General features: G+C 38.4%; 1 non-coding gene across 1 annotated transcript; it reads left to right on the forward strand.

Annotated features, from left to right (window-relative positions):
* The first annotated feature begins 5719 nt into the window (after positions 1 to 5719).
* Positions 5720 to 5823, forward strand: LOC148579872 (small nucleolar RNA R71). Its single transcript, XR_015894228.1, has one exon. It is a non-coding gene; the product is annotated as a small nucleolar RNA R71 (small nucleolar RNA).
* The last annotated feature ends 4939 nt before the right edge of the window (positions 5824 to 10762 follow it).

Consider the following 10762-nt stretch of genomic DNA (forward strand, 5'->3'; position numbering starts at 1 on the left):
TGTCACTACATGGCTAATCATCCGTCGGTTCTCGATCATACTGGAATAGGATCCATTGATCCTTTTGCGTCTATCACTACGCCCAGCACTCGCGAGTTTGAAGCTCATCGTAGCCATCCCTTCCCAGATCCTACTCGGAATACCACATACAAAGTTTAGACTTTCCGGATCTCAAGAATGGCCGTCCATGGATTCTAACTTATACCACGAAGACTCTGATTAAGGAATCCCAGAGATATTCATTCAATCTAAGGTAGAACGGAAGTGGTTGTCAGGCACGCGTTCATAGGTTGGGAATGATGATGACTGTCACGATCATCACATTCATATTAAAGTGCGAATGAATATCTTAGAATCGGAATAAGCTTGCATTGAATAGAAAACAGTAGTACTTTGTATTAATTCATGAGGAACAGCAGAGCTCCACACCTTAATCTATGGTGTGTAGAAACTCTACCGTTGAAAATACATAAGAACAAGGTCCAAGCATGGCCGAGTGGCCAGCCCCCATAAAGGTCTAAGATAGCATAAAACTGATCAAAGATGTCTAATATAATAGTAAAAGGTCCTATTTATATCAGACTAATTACTAGGGTTTACAAAAATGAGTAAATGATGCAGAAATCCACTTCTGGGGCCCACTTGGTGTGTGCTTGGGTTGAGCATTGAGCTTTACACATGTAGAGGCTTCTCTTGGAGTTGAACGCCAGTTTGTAACCTGTTTCTGGCGTTTAACTCCACTTTGCAACCTGTTTCTAGCGTTTAGCTCCAGAATGCAACATGGAACTAGCGATGAACGCCAGTTTGCATCGTCTAAACTCGGGCAAAGTATAGAATATTATATATTTCTGGAAAGCCCTAGATGTCTAATTTCCAACGCAATTGAGAGCATGCCATTTGAAGTTCTGTAGCTCCAAAAAATCCACTTTGAGTGCAGGGAGGTCAGAATCCAGCAGCAGCTGCAGTCCTTCTTCAGCCTCTGAATCTGATTTTTGCTCAAGTCCCTCAATTTCAGCCAGAAAATACCTGAAATCACAGAAAAACACACAAACTCAAAGTAAAGTCCAGAAATGTGAATTTTTATTAAAAACTAATAAAAATATACTAAAAACTAACTAAATCATACTAAAAACTATGTAAAAATAATGCCAAAAAGCGTATAAATTATCCGCTTATCACAACACCAAACTTAAATTGTTGCTTGTCCCCAAGCAACTGAAAATCAAATAGGATAAAAAGAAAAGAATATACTATGAATTCCAAAATATCAATGAAACTTAGCTCCAATCAGATGAGCGGGACTAGTAGCTTTTTGCCTCTTGAATAGTTTTGGCATCTCACTTTATCCATTGAAGTTCAGAATGATTGGCATCTATAGGAACTTAGAATTCAGATAGTGTTATTGATTCTCTTAGTTCAGTATGTTGATTCTTGAACACAGCTACTTTATGAGTCTTGGCCGTGGCCCTAAGCACTTTGTTTTCCAGTATTACCACCGGATACATAAATGCCACAGACACATAACTGGGTGAACCTTTTCAGATTGTGACTCAGCTTTGCTAGAGTCCCCAATTAGAGGTGTCCAGGGTTCTTAAGCACACTCTTCTTTTTGCTTTGGACCTCGACTTTAACCGCTCAGTCTCAAGTTTTCACTTGACACTTTCACGCCACAAGCACATGGTTAGGGACAGCTTGGTTTAGCCGCTTAGGCCAGTATTTTATTCCTTTAGGCCCTCCTATCCACTGATGCTCAAAGCCTTGGATCCTTTTTACCCTTGCCTTTTGGTTTTAAGGGCTATTGGCTTTTTCTGCTTGCTTTTTCTTTTTCTTTTTCTTTTTTTTTGCCATTTTCTTTTCTTTCATTTTTTTTCTGCAAGCTTTTGTATTCACTACTTTTTCTTGCTTCAAGAATCATTTTTTTGATTTTTCAGATTATCAAATAACATGTCTCCTTTTTCATCATTCTTTCAAGAGCCAACATATTTAACATTCATAAACAACAATTTCAAAAGACATATGCACTGTTCAAGCATTCATTCAGAAAACAAAAAGTATTGTCACCACATCAAAATAATTAAATTAGTTTCAAGGATGAATTCGAAACCCTGTACTTCTTGTTCTTTTGTAATTAAAGCATTTTTCATTTAAGAAAGGTGATGGATTCATAGGACATTCATAGCTTTAAGACATAGACACTTAAACACTAGTGATCATGTAATAAGACACAAACATAAATAAACATAAAGCATAATAAACGAAAAACAGTAAAATAAATAGACAAGGAGATTAAGGAATGAGTCCACCTTAGTAAGGGTGGCGTCTTCCTCTTCTTGAAGCACTAATGGTGCTTTTGAGCTCCTCTATGTCTCTTCCTTACCTTTGTTGCTCCTCCCTCATAGCTCTTTGATCTTCTCTAATCTCATGAAGGATGATGGAGTGCTCTTGATGCTCCACCCTTAGTTGTCCCATGTTGGAACTTAATTCTCCTAGGGAGATGTTGATTTGCTCCCAATAGTTTTGTGGAGGAAGGTGCATCCCTTGAGGCATCTCAGGGATTTCATTGTGGGGGATTTCCTCATGCTCTTGTTGAGGTCCATGATCTCTTATTTGCTCCATCCTTTTCTTAGTGATGGGCTTGTCCTCTTGAGTCAATTTTCCATTGAGCTCCTTCCTCACATATGTCTATGAGGACTTGGTCCAACCTTTGATCAAAGTTGACCCTTCTTGTGTAGGGGCGTGCATTCTCTTCCATCATTGGCAAGTTGAACGCTAGCCTTACATTTTCCGGACTGAAGTCTAAGTATTTTCCCCAAACCATGGTGAGCCAATGCTTTGGATTCAGGTTCACACTTTGATCATGGTTCCTAGTGATCCATGCGTTTGCATAGAACTCTTGGACCATTAAGATCTCGACTTGTTGAATGGGGTTGGTGAGAACTTCCCAACCTCTTCTTTAGATCTCATGTCAGATCTCCGGATACTCATTCTTTTTGAGCTTGAAAGGAACCTCAAAGATCACTTTCTTCTTAGCCACAACTTCATAGAAGTGGTCTTGATAGACCTTTGAGATGAATCTCTCCATCTCCCATGACTCAGAGGTGGAAGCAATTGCCATCTCTTTCCTCTTTCTAGAGGTTTCTCTGGCCTTAGGTGCCATAAATGGTTATGGAAAAACAAAAAAGCTATGCTTTTACCATACCAAACTTAAAATGTTTGCTCGTCCCCGAGCAAAAGAAGAAAGAAAGAAGGAGAAGAAGAAAAAAAATGGAGGAGATGGAGGGAGAATGTGTATTCGGCCAAGGGTAAGAAGAGAGGGTTGTGTTGTGTGAAAATGAAGAAGGAAAGAGGGTTTTATATAGGGGTGGGATGGGATTTAGGGTTCGGCCATTAGGGTTGGGGTTGGGAGGGAAAAGAGTTTGAATTTCGGAGGTAGGTGGGGTTTATGGGGAAGAGAGGATGGATGTGAGTGGTGAAGAGGTGATGGGAAAGAGTGATTGAGGTGATTGGTGAAGGGTATTTGGGGAAGAGAGTTATGAAAAGGTGTGAAGAGGAGAGAAGAAGATGTGGGGATCCTGTGGGGTCAAGGACTTAACATCCCTGCTCCAATTAGGCGTGTAAAACGCCCTTGCTGTGTAATCCTGGCGTTTAACGCCAGATTGCTGCTTGTTTCTGGCGTTAAACGCCCAAATGTAGCCTGTTTCTGGCGTTTAACGCCAGGCAGATGCTTGTTTCTGGCGTTAAACGCCAGCTTGGTGCCTGTTTTTGGTGTTAAACGCCAGACAGATGCTTGTTTCTGGCGTTTAAATGCCAGACTGCTCTCCTCCAGGGTGTGCTATTTTCAATGCTGTTTTTCATTCTATTTTTGATTTTTCAGTAGTTTTTGTGACTCCACATGATCATCAACCTACTAAAACACGAAATAACAAAAGGAAAATAAAATAGATATAATTAAATAACATTGGGTTGCCTCCCAATAAGCGCTTCTTTAACGTCAATAGCTTGACAGTGAGCTCTCATGGAGCCTCACAGATGTTCAGAGCATTGTTGGGACCTCCCAACACCAAACTTAGAGTTTGACTGTGGGGGTTCAACACCAAACTTAGAGTTTGGTTATGACCTCCCAACACCAAACTTAAAGTTTGATTGTGGGGGCTTTGGTTGACTCTGCAGTGAGAGAAGCTTTTCATGCTTCCTCTCCATGGTTACAGAAGGAGATCCTTGAGTCTTAAACACAAGGTTGTCCTCATTCAGTTGAAGGACCAATTCTCCTCTGTCCACATCAATCACAGCTCTTGCTGTGGCTAGGAAAGGTCTTCCAAGGATGATGGATTCATCCTCTTCCTTCCCAGTGTCTAGGATTATGAAATCAGCAGGGATGTAAAGGCCTTCTACCTTTACTAACACGTCCTCTACTTGTCCATAAGCCTGTTTTCTTGAGTTGTCTACCATTTCTAATGAGATTCTGGCAGCTTGCACCTCAAAGATCCCAAGTTTCTCTATTACAGAGAGTGGCATTAAGTTTATTCTTGGCCCCAGGTCACACAGAGCCTTCTCAAAGGTCATGGTGCCTATGATACATGGTATTAAAAATTTGCCAAGATCCTGTTTCTTTTGAGGTAATTTCTGCCTATCCAATGCATTCAGTTCATTGGTGAGCAAGGGAGGTTCATCTTCCCAAGTCTTATTAACAAATAATTTGGCATTCAACTTCATGATTGCACCAAGGTACTTAGCAACTTACTCTTCAGTAATTTCTTCATCCTCTTCAGAGGACGAATACTCATCAGAGCTCATGAAGGGCAGAAGGAGGTTCAATGGAATCTCTATGGTCTCTAATTGAGCCTCAGATTCCTTTGGTTCCTCGAAGGGAAACTCCTTATTGGTCACTGGACGTCCCAGGAGGTCTTCCTCACTAGGATTCACATCCTCCTCCTCCCTTGTAGGTTCGGCCATGATGGTTAAATCAATGGCCTTGCACTCTCTCTTTGGATTTTTGTCTGTATTACTTGGGAGAGTACTAGGAGGAGTTTCAGTGACTCTTTTACTCAGCTGGCCCACTTGTGCCTCCAAATTTCTAATGGAGGACCTTGTTTCATTCATGAAACTTACAGTGGCCTTAGATAGATCAGAGACTATATTTGCTAAGCTAGATGGATTCTGCTTAGAATTCTCTGTCTGTTGCTGAGTGGATGATGGGAAAGGCTTGCTATTGCTAAACCTGTTTCTTCCACCATTATTAAAGCCTTGTTGAGGCTTTTGTTGATCATTCCATGAGAAATTTGGATGATTTCTCCATGAGGGATTATAGGTGTTTCCATAGGGTTCACCCATGTAATTCACCTCTGCTATTGCAGGGTTCTCATGATCATAAGCTTTTTCTTCAGAAGAGGCCTCTTTGGTACTGTTGGATGATTCCTTCAATCCATTCAGACTCTGAGAGATCATATTGACTTGCTGAGTCAATATTTTATTCTGAGCCAATATGGCATTCAGAGTATCAACCTCAAGAACTGCCTTCCTTTGAGGCGTCCCATTATTCACAGGATTCCTTTCAGAAGTGTACATGAACTGGTTATTTGCAACCATGTCAATGAGTTCTTGAGCTTCTGCAGGCATTTTCTTTAGGTGAATGGATCCACCTGCAGAATGGTCCAATGACATCTTTGATAATTCAGACAGACCATCATAGAATATATCCAGGATGGTCCATTCTGAAAGCATGTCAGAATGACACTTTTTGGTCAGTTCCTTGTATCTCTCCCAAGCTTCATAGAGGGATTCACCTTCCTTCTGTCTGAAGGTTTGAACATTCACTCTAAGCTTTTGAGGAGGAAAGAACTTGGCTAAGAAAGCCGTGACCAGCTTATCCCAAGAGTTCAGGCTATCCTTAGGTTGAGAGTCCAACCATATTCTAGCTCTGTCTCTTACAGCAAACAAGAAAAGCATAAGCCTGTAGACCTCGGGCTCAACCCCATTGGTCTTAACAGTATCACAGATCTACAAGAATTCAGTTAAGAACTAAAAAGGATCTTCTGATGGAAGTCCATAAAACTTGCAGTTCTGTTGCATCAGAAAAACTAATTGAGGTTTCAGCTCAAAGTTTGCTCCAATGGCAGGGATTGAGATGCTTCTTTCATGTAAATTGGAATTTGGTACAGTGAAGTCACCAAGCATCTTCCTTGCATTGTTATTATTTTCGGCCATGTCTCCTTCTTTTTCAAAATTTTCAGTCAGATTTTCTCTAGAGAGTTGTGCTTTAGCTTCCTTTAGCTTCCTCTTCAGAGTCCTTTCAGGTTTAGGATCAGCTTCAACAAGAATGTTCTTATCCTTGTTCCTGCTCATATGAAAAAGAAGAAAACAGAAAAGAAAAGGAATCCTCTATGTCACAGTATAGAGATTCCTTATGTGAGTATAAGAAGAGAATAATGGAGGAAGGAAAAGATAAGAATCCAAACATAAGGGAGAGGAATGAGTTCGAATTCTTGGGTGAAAGAGGGGTGTTAGTAGATGAATAAATAATTAGAAAGAGATGAGGAGAAGAGAAATTCGAAAATTAAATAAATTAAAATAAAAGTATTTTTGTTTTCAAATTGAATTTAAAAAAAATAAAAAAATAAAAATTAAAGTTCGAAAATTAAAAAGAGAAATAAAATTAAATTAAAATTTAAAACAATTAGTTAATTAAAAAGAATTTTGAAAAAGGGGGAAGGAGTTTTCAAAAATTGGAGAGAGAAAAGTGGTTAGGGGGTTTTGAAAAAGATATAATTGAAATAGAAAACTTTTAAAATCAAACAAAAATTCAAGTAGTTAATTGAAAAAGATTTGAAAATCAGTTTTTGAAAAGATAAGAAGTTAGAAAAGATTTTGAAATTGATTCTTAAAAGGATGTGATTGAAACTTATTTTGAAAAAGATATGAAAAAGAAATTTAAAAAGATTTGGTTTTGAAATCAAAGTTGGTTACTTGACTAACAAGAAACTAAAAAGATATGAGTCTAGAGTTTAAAGATTGAACCTTTCTTACTAGGCAAGTAACAAACTTAAAAATTTTGAATCAATCACATTAATTGTTAGCATTAATTTCGAAAATATGAAATAAAAATAAGAAAAAGATTTTGAAAATAATTTTGAAAGTTTCAAAATTTATGAAAGAAAAATGAAAAAGATTTGAATTTTGAAAAAGATTTGAAAAAGATAGAATTTTTTAAATTGAAAATTTGATTTGACTCATAAGAAACAACTAAGTTTTTAAAACTTTTGACTAGATCAAATCAAACTTTTGAAAATTATGACTGAAATAAGGGAAAGATATTTTTTTGATTTTTGAATTTTTAATGAAGAGAAAAACATCAAAAAGACTCAATGCATGAAAATTTTGGATCAAAACAAATGATGCATACAAGAATAGTATGAATGTCAAGATGAACACCAAGAACACTTTGAAGATCAAGATGAACATCAAGACTTATTTTCGAAAATTTTTAAGAAAAGAAAAACATGCAAGACACCAAACTTAGAAAATTTTCATGTATAGACACTATGAATGCAAGAATGCATATGAAAAATAACAAAAGACACAAAATATAAAAATGCAAAGATCAAACAAAGCAAATCATCAAGAACAACTTGAAGATTATGAAGAACACCATGCATGAGTTTCGAAAATTAAAGAAAATTATAAAAGCATGCAATTGACACCAAACTTAAAATTTGACACTAGACTCAAACAAGAAACATCAAATTGTTTTTTTTTTCAAAAATAAATAAAGTAAAAAGCTTAAAAATAAAATAAAATTACCTAATATGAGAAACAAGATGAACCGTCAGTTGTCCAAACTCGAACAATCCCCGGCAACGGCGTCAAATACTTGGTGCACAGAAATCGTGACGGTTCATTCCTTGGTAACGGCGCTAAAAACTTAATATGCACGTTCATAATCTTAGTTCTTTGTCACAACTTCGCACAACTAACCAGCAAGTGCACTGGGTCGTCCAAGTAATAAACCTTACGTGAGTAAGGGTCGATCCCATGGAGATTGTCGGCTTGAAGCAAGCTATGGTCATCTTGCAAATCTCAGTCAGGCAGATTCATATGGTAATGGATATTTGATAATTAAAATATAATTAAAATATAATTAAAACGTAAATTAAAGATAGAGATATTTATGTAATTCATTGGTGAGAGTTTCAGATAAGCATATGAAGATGCTTGTTCCTCCTGAACCTCTTCTTTCCTATTGTCTTCATCCAATCATTCATACTCCTTTCTATGGCAAGCTGTATGTTAGGCGTCACCGTTGTCAATGGATACATCCTGACCTCTCAGTGAAAATGGTCCAATGCGCTGTCACTACATGGCTAATCATCCGTCGGTTCTCGATCATACTGGAATAGGATCCATTGATCCTTTTGCGTCTATCACTACGCCCAGCACTCGCGAGTTTGAAGCTCGTCGCAGCCATCCCTTCCCAGATCCTACTTGGAATACCACAGACAAGGTTTAGACTTTCTGGATCTCAAGAATGGCTGTCCATGGATTCTAACTTATACCACGAAGACTCTGATTAAGGAATCCCAGAGATATTCATTCAATCTAAGGTAGAACGGAAGTGGTTGTCAGGCACGCGTTCATAGGTTGGGAATGATGACGACTGTCACGATCATCACATTCATATTGAAGTGTGAATGAATATCTTAGAATCGGAATAAGCTTGCATTGAATAGAAAAATAATAGTACTTTGTATTAATTCATGAGGAACAGCAGAGCTCCACACCTTAATCTATGGTGTGTAGAAACTCTACCATTGAAAATACATAAGAACAAGGTCCAGGCATGGCCGAGTGGCCAGCCCCCATAAAGGTCTAAGATAGCATAAAACTGATCAAAGATGTCTAATACAATAGTAAAAGGTCCTATTTATATCAGACTAGTTACTAGGGTTTACAGAAATGAGTAAATGATGCAAAAATCCACTTTTGGGGCCCACTTGGTGTGTGCTTGGGCTGAGCATTGAGCTTTACACGTGTAGAGGCTTCTCTTGGAGTTGAACGCCAGTTTGTAACCTGTTTCTGGCGTTTAACTCCACTTTGCAACCTGTTTCTGGCGTTTAACTCCAGAATGCAACATGGAACTGGCGTTGAACGCCATTTTGCATCATCTAAACTTGGGCAAAGTATGGACTATTATATATTGCTGGAAATCCCTGGATGTCTATTTTCCAACGCAATTGAGAGCATGCCATTTGGAGTTCTGTATCTCCAGAAAATACACTTTGAGTACAGGGAGGTCAAAATCCAGCAGCATCTGCAGTCCTTCTTCAGCCTCTGAATCTGATTTTTGCTCAAGTCCCTCAATTTCATCCAGAAAATACCTGAAATCATAGAAAAACACAAAAACTCATAGTAAAGTCTAGAAATGTGGATTTCTATTAAAAACTAATAAAAATATACTAAAAACTAACTAAATCATACTAAAAACTATGTAAAAATAATGCCAAAAAGCGTATAAATTATCCGCTCATCACTAACTTGGTTTTAAACTGGGAAAAATGTCACTTTGTGGTGACTGAAAGAATTTTCCTTGGGCACAAAATTTCAAACAAGGGAATAGAGGTGGATCAAGCTAAGGTAGAGGCAATTGAAAAATTACCACCACCTGCCAATGTTAAGGCAATCAGAAGCTTTTTGGGGCATGCATGATTCTATAGGAGGTTTATAAAGGATTTTTCAAAAATTGCAAAACCTCTAAGCAATCTGTTAGCTGCTGACACACCATTTGTCTTTGACACGGAGTGTCTGCAGGCGTTTGAAACTCTGAAAACTAAGCTGGTCACAGCACCAGTTATTTCTGCACCACACTGGACATTGCCATTTGAACTAATGTGTGATGCCTGTGACCATTTCATCGGTGCAGTATTGGGACAGAGGCATAATAAGCTTCTGCATAATAATAGCCGTGTTTTAAATGATGCACAGAAAAATTACACAATTACAGAAAAAGAGTTACTTGCAGTGGTCTATGCCATTGATAAGTTCAGATCTTATTTAGTAGGATCAAAAGTGATTGTGTACACTGACCATGCTGCTCTAAAATATCTCCTTACAAAGCAGGATTCAAAACCCAGACTCATAAGATGGGTGCTGCTTCTGCAAGAGTTCGATATAGAAATAAGAGACAAAAAAAGGACAGAGAACCAAGTAGCAGATCACCTGTCCCAGATAGAACCAGTAGCAGGAGCGTCCCTCCCCTCTACTGAGATCTATGAAACCTTTCCGGATGAGCAACTCTTTGCCATTCAGGAAGTACCATGGTTTGCAGACATTGCAAACTATAAAGCTGTGAGATTCATACCCAAGGAGTACAGTAAGCAGCAAACAAAAAAAGTTAATCACTGATGCAAAGTACTACTTGTGGGATGAACCATATCTCTTTAAGAAGTGCATAGATGGAATGATCCGTAGATGTGTACCTAGAGAAGAGGCACAGAAGATCCTATGGCATTGCCATGGATCACAATATGGAGGACACTTTGGAGGTGAGCGAACAGTCACAAAGGTTCTCCAATGTGGTTTCTACTGGCCTACTCTCTATAGAGACTCCCGAGAGTTTGTACGTAATTGTGACAGTTGCCAGAGAGCTGGTAATCTGCCTCACGGTTATGCCATGCCTCAGCAAGGGATCCTAGAGATTGAGTTGTTTGATGTATGGGGTATTGACTTCATGGGGCCTTTCCCACCATCATACTCAAACACTTATATTCTG

This window comes from Arachis ipaensis, chromosome B10 (assembly GCF_059453495.1).
Source record: "Arachis ipaensis isolate K30076 ecotype BB chromosome B10, ASM5945349v1, whole genome shotgun sequence".
Taxonomy (NCBI): domain Eukaryota; kingdom Viridiplantae; phylum Streptophyta; class Magnoliopsida; order Fabales; family Fabaceae; genus Arachis; species Arachis ipaensis.